General features: G+C 43.1%; 1 pseudogene; it reads left to right on the forward strand.

The window, feature by feature from the left end:
* The first annotated feature begins 979 nt into the window (after nucleotides 1-979).
* On the forward strand, nucleotides 980-7495 carry LOC101995230 (annotated as a pseudogene).
* The last annotated feature ends 2712 nt before the right edge of the window (nucleotides 7496-10207 follow it).

The following is a 10207-nucleotide window of genomic DNA, read 5'->3' on the forward strand; positions in this document are numbered from 1 at the left end:
GCCTTCCGAAGCATTTCTTGGAACGGGATCTTGATTTATTACTCACCATGTATCTCCCCAGCTCACTATCAGAAATTCACTTTTTAATTTTTTTTTTTACTTTTCTTTGTGGATTCCACATCATGCATCCTAATCCCACTCATTTCCTTGTTCCCTCGCTTCCACCCTTACAACCTCCACAGCAAAAGAAAAATTTTAAAGCAATAAAAAAATCCCTCTGCGTGGAAGTTATAGTGTGGCCCAGTGAGTAACACAGTATCCCCTTTAGTCCATGTATCTTTACTTGTTACTGTTCATCACAATGAGTCATTGGTCTGATTTGAGGTCTCTGGTTTTTGTTGTTACACCCCCAATACTGGTCCCTCACTGGGACTCCTCTGGAATATTGTATTGTTACCTTGTGTAATCCTGTAGCTTTGGATCTGCAGATCTGGCAGCTTCGCATGCTCCAGCAGTTCATAGATGAGGTGGGTGTTGGGGTGGGCTACCCTGTAGTCCTGTTTCTGGGCCTGGGTGGTAGCTGGGTCGGTCAGTCTGCCAGCTTTCCCTCATTGTCACTACCCAGGTGAGCTCTCCAGCCCTCCTGCTCTCGCACCCTTGGGTCCAGGTCACCCACACTCACACCACCATGTCAGTTCTACTGTTCTGCTCAGGTGAGGTTCAGGGCCAGCTCTTTCATTTTTATGCCCCTGAGGTTGGCTCTCCCACCTGTAGCAGGTGACAAGGGAGGACATGTTTCCCTTACCCTTCCCATCCTATGGCATACCAGGGCAGGGGCAGGGGCTGGAGCAGCTCTCCACCTACAGGCCCCAGCTCACCTGTGCTCCTGCCAAGAGGGTCAGCTGCCCAGGTGAGATGCAGGGCGTACTCTTCCTAGGGCTGCTGCAGCTGAGGGTCAGGGCCAGTTCTCCCACACTCATGACCTCAGGGCCAGCTCTCTCACCCACCATAGGTGGTGAGGGGTTGGGAAGGGGGCGCAATGGCTCGCCCTCACCCTCTCCATCGTATGGCAGATGGTAGGTCCAGATCTCTCATGCACATTCGTGGTGCAGGATCACCTGTGCCTCTATCAATGGGGTTAGCTCTACTATGCTGCCCCAGTTAGGTTCGGGGCTCACCCTCCCGAGTGCTACAGCCATTGAGGGGCAGGATCAACTCTCCCGCCCCCATAAATGATCCTGGGACCAGTTTTTCAGCTTGTAGTAGATGGCAACGGGTGAGGGCTGAGGAACAGGCAGGCGTATCTACCTCAACCATGCCACCAAGTGACAGATTGTAGGGCTAGGTCTCCCACTATTGCATAGTCAAGGCCTGCTGACCCACACCTTGGCCAGCAGGGACGGTTCTACTGTGCTTCCCTGGAGAAAGGGCCTGCTTGAGCCAACTAATTGTAGCCCTGTTCTCACTGTTTTTGGTGGTAACAGGAACTACGGACATCAACAAAGGCCACAGCTGCAGCGGGACCACTGACCTAGGCATGGCTGCTGGTGACAGCACCATGGCTCCAGGCGGCAGTTCAGGTCACTTAGCACAGCATGGACCCAGTGGGCAGGGTGGTCTTTGAATACCAATATAGCCCCAGGTGTGGGCTCAGCAGAAATCCACTCTTGATCGTATCTTCGGTAGGGTCAGAAGCCATCACACAGCAGACAGTGTAGATCAGGCATATGTTGCCTAGGTTCAGGTTTTGGATCATGATGATCATAAAGATGCGTAAGTATACTGAAGGCAGAAGTCCACAGACCCTGCAACTGCACAGCTGGACCAGATGATAACCCCAAGCAATGAGTCCTTCTCCAAAGACATACTCCCAACACTCTTCAAGCTGTGCAGCACAATGTTCCACTCTAGTCCACCCAGAGGCTGGCAACACACTGGTTTATATATTTGACATGGATATTTGGATGGTTAATAATCCCCTTCTTTTCATATTGAAACATTGGAATGTAATAGCAGGAAGAAGTATATAGAGTATGTGTATATGATTATCACTATGTTGTTCTGTCAACTCCAAGGCCTTAGTGGTGGCTACAAATCCGGCCTATTGAATGAATGTCCCTAGAGACAAAAGATTGTTCTCCATGTTTTCTTTCAAGGCTGAGCCGTGAAAGCTGTTTCAGAAGCACTTATCCTTGGTCCTAGATGCCCCAAACCTACTCTTCCTGAATTGCATCTCCCTCTTCTCCCACACACTGTCCCTGAGTTAGCACTGGAGGTGGCTTTGCCCTGATATATACATAGTACAAAGATAATAACTATGCAGCTCCTAGATACGATCAAGCTAATGACAGTATGCCAGTCCAAACCAGATGGTAGGAAAGGTGGCCTGCAGAACACCCCAGGGTTACCAATGATATGATCATCACAGTAGATAATATCGAGTTCAAGATAGGCTTCTTCACATATACCAGAACCAGAAGACCAGGTGGCTGGCAGAGTTGCAACGTGGCCACTGTGAAGGCTGGCTGTGAGGATCTCAGCTTTTCTGTTAGTAACTATCCATAAAATATACTGGTAGATACATAAAAACTTGGGTGACATTTGGGATGATCCCATAATCCCCAAGGTTAACAGAGCAGTAGCTAACACTGCACAGGGCCTTTCCACTATTTAAAAGAAATCTATTTTAACAGATTAGCAGGAGTAGATTTTGGAAAGCTGCTAGCCAGTGGTGTGCACCTTGGATGCCACCAGGTTCAGTAGGTGTCCTTCAGGCAAGCTTGTAGAGTTGTAGACTGCCCAGTCCTTCAGGTCCCCAGTTCTTTGCTGCTCTAATCCTCCAAATCAATGCAATCTCTAATTCTCAAATATTGCTCATATTGAGCAGTTAAAACTTGTCTTAGTATTACTATTGCTGTGATGAAACACCATGACCAAAAAGCAAGTTAGGGAGGAAAGGGTTCATTTGGCTTATACTTCCATATCACTGTTGATTACTGAAGGAAGTTAGGACAGGAACACAAACAGGGCAGGAACCTGGAGATAGGAGCTGATGCAGAAGCCATAGAGGGGTGCTGCTTACCGACTTCCTCTTCATAGCTTGCTCAGTCTGTTTTCTTATAGAACCTAGGACCCAAGGATATATATATATCCTGGTGCCCAAGGATAGCACCACCCACAATGGGCTAGGATCTCCCTCATTTGCTTATTAAGAAAATGCCCTACAGCCTCATCTATACGCCCATCTTATGCAGGGATTTTCTCAATTGAGGTTCCTTCCTTTCAACTGACTATAGTTTGTATTCAGTTGACATAAGTAGTCAGTACAAAACTGTTTTGATATTTTATTTATTGTATGTTTATGAGTATTTATCTGACTATTATCTCTGCACCACATCACCCATGAAGGTCAAAAGATATCCTCAGATTCCCTGGGACTGGAGTTACTGCCAGGTGTGAGCCACCAAGTGGATGCTGAGAATTGAACCCATGTCCCCTGGAAGAGTAGCTAGGACTCTTAACCACTTATCCATCTTCCAGCCTTTATTAAGTAGTTTAAATTAATTTTTATATAAAATGGATCCATGGTTTTCCTCTTTGGATCTTATACCACAAACAATATATTGAAGTATGAAGAAGTGAGCTATAAATATATATATCTTCTCTATTCACTCCTCTTGGCTCATTTTGTTCTTTTGCTTCGTTTTACCTGTGTGCCTAGGGAAAGGAAGGTTCTTCAACTTTAGCCACAGTAAGAAGTAAAACAGTATGCTTTTACAATCTTCTGAAAAATCAGGTGGCAGTCATTATACTGGATGGTTTTTTTGTTAATATGATACAACAAAGAGTTACAGAGGAATTGGGACTCAATTAAAAGATCCATCCATCAGATTGCCTGAAGGCAAGTTATGGGTCATTTTCTTGATTAATGATTGAGAGGGCCTAGCACCTCTGTGGGCAGTGTGAATCCTGGGCTTCTGGTCCTGGCTGGTTTAAAAAAGCAGGTTGAACAAGCCATGGGGAGCAGACCAGAAAGCAGTGTTTTTTTTTTTTCATGGCTTCTGCTTCTTTCAGTGCCTGCCTCCAGGTTCCTGCCTTGAATTCCCGACCTGACATTTTTGATGATGCACTGTGATTTGAAAGAATAAGTGAAATAAACCTTTTGCTTCTCAAGATGCTTTTGGGTATGACATTTTATCACAATAATAAAAACCTTAACTAAGAAAGTCATGATTATAGTAAAACACAAAAAGAGAAAAGGTGAATATATGTATGTACATATATATGTACATATATATATGTACATACATATATATAGCCACGGAAACATAAGAATTTTTATAGTTGTTCACTTATTTTACAGTTCACAGTTGCTAGCACTTGGACTTAGACAAAGAGGCAAGTATTTTATATTTTTCATGTAGTTATCATTAAATAATTTCACTTTCACAGGACACAAAAGGCCAGAGAAAGCCACTGCAATATGATTAGATGTGTGTAAATTCGGTTGGCTATCATAAGTGCCAGCTATCCCAGAGTGTGACTATGAGGCCTACAGGTGCCTCAGTGTCCATTGTATCTGAGAAGCTTCCTGAAGCTGAGTATATAAATTAACCTTTGTGTGTTATTTCCCTGTCTATAAAATGGGGATACTAATTGTGTGGCTGTCATTGGAGGGTCAGTAATATCAGGTGTGATAATATCTCTGAAGTGTTTAAATGGCGCTCCAACTAAGTCAAGCACCAGTGAGGGATGGAAAGGTCTGTGAGAGTCAGGGATTGGCAAGACTTTGTTCTGAGTTGCAATATTTGCCTAACAGAACTTTTTTTTTTTTTTTTTTTTTTGCCGAAGGTGCTTCCTGTCTTCCTGCAACTCCCTCTATTATGACATTTCCTATAACTAGGAAGAACATTTATGATCCAATCATCACACAAATGTCCTCACCCACAATATACAAAGGTAAAATCTTAAATCTAGTTACATGGAGTCGAAATTGGGTCTTTATGAATCATGCATCTATTCCATGGGTTTCAGGCATGGGTAGCACCAAATCCTACAGGGCTAGCTCACTTATTAGGCAGAGCAGCAAGCTCCATCCTGTCTCCAGTTGTGCTTCAAAGCACACTGCTCCTCCAGGCCACTGATTCAGGTCTGCCTTGGCAAGGGAAGCTCATGGGCAGGGGAGTTACCCAAGCCACTATCACCTGCACACCCATCTAGCTGCTACAACTTCCCAAGTAGTACTGCTACTGTCTTCTTCCAGTCAGGAAACAAGTCCCAGAGACAACTGTGGAGCAGTGGGTAGCTGTTAGGGAAGGTTTCCTGGCAAGGGGAGACAGTGCCCTCAAGCCTTCAGAATGGGCACTGGTAATGACATTTTCCACATGCTTAGTGACTAAAAAAAATCCTCCATCTTTCTTTCTGCTAAATGCCACAGCAGGTGTCCTGAGGGTCTGAGGTTTAAAAATTTCAACTGGCTTGTCTTCATTTATTTTCTGTAGTGAGCACAGTTTTCTCTTTCTCCTCTACTCCCATTCTCTCCCCCTTCTCAGATGACTCCTATCTACCCCTCCCCCTCCATTCCTTCTCAGTCTCCATTCAGAAAGGGGCAGGCCTCCCATGGGCTTGAATAAAGCCTGGCTTATCAAGTAGCACCAGGACTAAACTCCTCCCCTTGCATCAAGGCTGGGCAAGGTAATTCAGCATGGGGAACGGGTTTCCAAAAGGCAGCTAAGTGCCAGGGACAGGTTCTGATCTCACTGCTAGGAGTCTTTCAAATAGTCCACCCCCCCCCAGCTGTCCACACATGCACAGGGCCTAAGCCAGTCCCATGCGGGCTCCTAATGCTACACGTAAAGATTTGAACTAAAAGAAAGTCCCAAAAGCTTGTCTTACAGTGTCAATATGGAGTGTAGGTTTTTGTCAAAGACATCTGTCAGGATAATTTTTTTAGTTTCACTGACATAAAATCAATTACATAAATGTGAAAATTTGAGTAAGAGATGGGTAATAATTAGTAATATCTGTGATTCCACCTATTTTGCACAGAGATTGCGGATATGTGGTATTGAGAAAATAATTCAGGGTCTCACACATATTATCTATTATCTATCACTGTACTGCTGGAATAGCCCCCAAACTGCTTACCTATAGATTTTTGAAGGCCATTTACCCTGTTGCTTTATTTTTTTAAAATATATATAGCTTCCTTCAGAAATGTGCACATTTCAAAAATATATACAAATAAGAATGACAGTGTAGCCACTCAGTGGATCTGAGAGGGGCTCCTTTAAAGGAGTGTACCTGCCATGTTCACATCTCTTTCACTACATATATAAACATACCTACATATGTCAAGTATGTAATTATTTTGACTTAAATAGGTTTACTATGTGTATTGTTTTTAATTTTTATTTGTTTTTTTCTTAAGGTGATATAGAAAAGTTCAATTTGTAATAGTTATAAGTGTTCTGCTACAATTCTTTTAGAAATGACAATTTGAGTACTGCTCCACTTATTGCTTTAAGTTATTAATAACATTGAAATATGACAAACAGAGGTGAAAAGGTATCATCTTGCATATGATATTGCAAACTCTCATGTCATTATTAATTTCAAACATTGACGTTCCTAGTCAACACATATAAACATTTCAGCATTTGATGGATATTATGAAATTGTTGTCCAAAGTGTCTTAAAACTGGTTACTTTTGCTACACTTGGGTTTCCTGGTTTCTTATATTGTTACCTCCAGTGTGTCAAGCCATAATACATAGATAGACCACTTAAATACAACTTTGAGACAGCAGGGACAAGGTATGAACACTTAGTGCTTTATATACCTGGAGATATTCTGTTTTTTCTCCTTCTCTGTGTTCCTGGCTTGACTCTACTTCTTCACTTTCGTCTTCAGATTTGCTGTGGCAAAGGAGTGTATCTTCAAACTGAGCAGACTCACCTGTAGCCTGTCAGCTTTGGTGTTTGAAATCATCCTTGCGAGCAGTCGAGGCTGGCACCTGTGGGACTTTGACAACAAGGTGGTGCCATTTGTATCCATTGGACTCTGGGAAGCTTATTACCTGCAAGAGTTTAACATATCTTTGTCTGTGATAAGGAGGCTGGTGACAGCCCTATCAACTCAACATGGACCGTTTCACCTGAATTTCAGTATGCACAGACACTGATAGTGTGGGCCGTTTTGATGAAACCTGTAGTCCTTATTTTCAGTGCAGTGGCCATTAACTTCAGTGGCATGAAATATGCAGATATGTTTATACAGGTTCTCTTCTTTCCTTTTGTGTGTTAGCTGCCTTCGCACATATGTTTCTGTGAGCTGGAACCATATTGTAGACCTTTATGGCCAAACCGTATTTGATTTTCCTCCCACCTTTCCTGTTAAGAAAGATACTCTTATAAACACTACACCGCTGTGCTCCCAATAGGGGCCACGTCACTCTTTGGTGTGAGTATGTTCCTCTTTGAGATGAACTCTTTGACCCCACAGAGTGAAGTGAAGGTCCCCTATGTTTTCAAACGGATCATTCAAAAGGCCTGAAGTGAGGACTCTGGCATTTGTCACATCTGCCAGAAAACCCCTTTGAGAAATTTCGCACATGCACACATGGCTAATGCAATTATCATGTCATTCTGAGTAAAACGTCAACCTGGTTTCTGTGGGTATGAGTCGAGCTTGTATTTTCTCCTACTTGTCTTATGTGTTGTTTTCTTTAAAGGTGTTCATATATTAAAGTCTGCCAGCCACAAGCATGTATTCAGATACTGTCAGCGATCTGTGGCGGACAAAAGTACTGATGAAACAGCATAAACCGAAAGGGCTGACGCTAAGGTGAGCGGTTTGCAGTTAAACTGAAAAATGACACACAGGAATGCCATCGTGTATGCAGGTTGAAGACCTTTAAGTCCTGGAGTGCACTGCATGTAGAGCAGGACTTCTGGCCCTTGGCACTGCTTAACAGATTTCTGGGGGTTTCTTTTGGGTAGGAAGGCCAATCTTTGTATTGAGGATGCTGAGTGCCTTCTGTAGTATCTCCTCACTAGAAGTTAGTGGTCAGCTTCTCTCCCCCTGCTTGCATATGTGTCAAATGCCCAGGAAATCCCAGTGTGCTTTGACGTTAAGAATGGATCACTGTGGGAAAGCACTGGGCTTTCTATGGGCATGATCCAGGTGGGCAGAAGCACTGCAATGGATAGAGGATTAGGAAGAACGCATATATACCAGTAACACTGCTCTAGTTCCTCTGCGTCCCACATGGAAAGCAAGTGAAAATATCTTCCTACACAATGCAGTGTCTTTGGAGATATGGGATAGGGAGCTGGTAAGTGGAATTCAGAAGACTGTATTTCCCAGGAGAGCATCCTAAATCATGGTGCCCTATCTTGGAGTAGCTGGAAAGCAGTGTATGGCTGTGAGTAGGTCAACCCCCAGGACAAGAGATTACACATAGTGTTCTCATGAGTAGCTGTGTTCGCACTTTTGTCCCCTCCGTTTGGTTCCATCTTTCCGCATCATACAGAGCAGAAGACCCTGGGGGAAGAAGAAGCAGAAGCGCTAATCAGCGTCCCTAAAGAGAAAGATGAGTTGTACGTCTGTGGAAACTATCTGAGGTATCCCGGCAGGCCAAAGGAGCACTGGCACAAACAGTTGCTGCTGTTTAAGTGCAGTTTAATGCTAAATCCCCAGCTCAGGCTACATCAGCTAACTAGGTTTGACTATCCTCCCAGTACACTAAGTAAAGACATGTTTTATTATTGAAAGGAGTTGAAATAAATCCGCTGGGAATAGAAAAAAAAAATGAAACAGTCTTGTGATCCTAAACCTGTGCTGTAAGTAGGGACACAGGCTCTATGTTTAAACAAAGAAGGAATCCTTTGATTGTGGGTGACAGCTGTATGACTGGAACAGTGTGTGGGACCACTGACAGTGGCATCAGTATTATCCCTACTGCATGAACTGGCTTTTTTAAATGCATTCTCCTTGGAGAAATACTTTAATCAACCTAGACATGGGGAGAGGGCCTTAGTCCTACCTCAAAGCAATGTGCTAGACTTTGTTGACTCTCCAGGGAAGCCTTACCCTCCCTGAGGAGTGGATGGGGGTGGAGTAGGAGAAAGGTGGAAGAAACAGGAGGAGGGGAGGGAGTGGCAACTGGAATTGGTATGTAAAATGAGAAAAGACAGATTTAAAAATAAACTAATTAATTATAAAAAAGATGAAATGCAAAAGAAAGTGCTTAGAAACTTGTGCTGAGGTTTAAAATACAGTCTATTTTTACAGAAAAAAAATTCAACCAGAAAAATCTACTTCCTACCTCTGCTTCAGATATAAAATTTGAGATAACTGTATTTTAATTTTGTAAATAAACCAAGGAATTATCAGTTAAAAAAACAGAGACAAAATCAAGAAAGGAAGTGGGAGGTTTCCATCATAAAGGAAGGCTGGTGAAATTGAGGTCCTACCCACACTGGCTCATATTTTAGGTCCTATTTTCCTGAACAGACCATTCTGGTTCCTTTAGGATGAAAGCTTTTTCCCCAAGACACAATCTTCCCAGAAAGATTATTGCCCTCCTTCAAAGGGAAATCTATCTGGGAAGTGACCCAAGGTCACTGCCAGTTTAGTGCAATGTCTGGAGACAGGAAACATACATTTAAGGTGCATGGAATGGGACATTGTAAGATGGGGAGTAATATGTGTCCATTATTGTCACTTTACTGCTTTTAGTCATAAGTGCAGGGTGAGTGTAGTTGAATACACAGTGCTTGAAAGCTGAACATGCCGACATGCCAGGACAAAGAGATTAGAGACAGAAGCTAAATGATAGTGAAAATGTGCTCACGTCCCTTGTTCAGTCAGTCACCTTGTGTCCTTCAGTGATAATTCAATCCAACAAAGTACAGCTCTAACCTCAAAGGTCCTAAGAGACAGATTTTATAGAGACAAATACCAGTGACCACAACTCAGGAACTTGGATTTAGGTTCCCTCACGTATCATGTCTCTAGATTCAAACAGTTTCCTGAAGTTCTCCTAGCTACATTACCAAGAAATCACGTTTGACATACATTGGTAGAAACATCAAGTAGGTGGACCATAGGAAACTGGGGAAATGTCGGCCTTAGTTTAGTGTTTTAGTTAGGATTTTTATTGCTATGACAAAGCACCATGACGAAAGAACAAGTTGGGGAGGAAAGGATTTCCTTGCTTTACACTTCCATTCTTGTCCATCACTGAAGGAAGTCAGGACAAGA

This window comes from Microtus ochrogaster, unplaced genomic scaffold, assembly GCF_000317375.1.
Source record: "Microtus ochrogaster isolate Prairie Vole_2 unplaced genomic scaffold, MicOch1.0 UNK58, whole genome shotgun sequence".
NCBI classification, from domain to species: Eukaryota; Metazoa; Chordata; class Mammalia; order Rodentia; family Cricetidae; genus Microtus; species Microtus ochrogaster.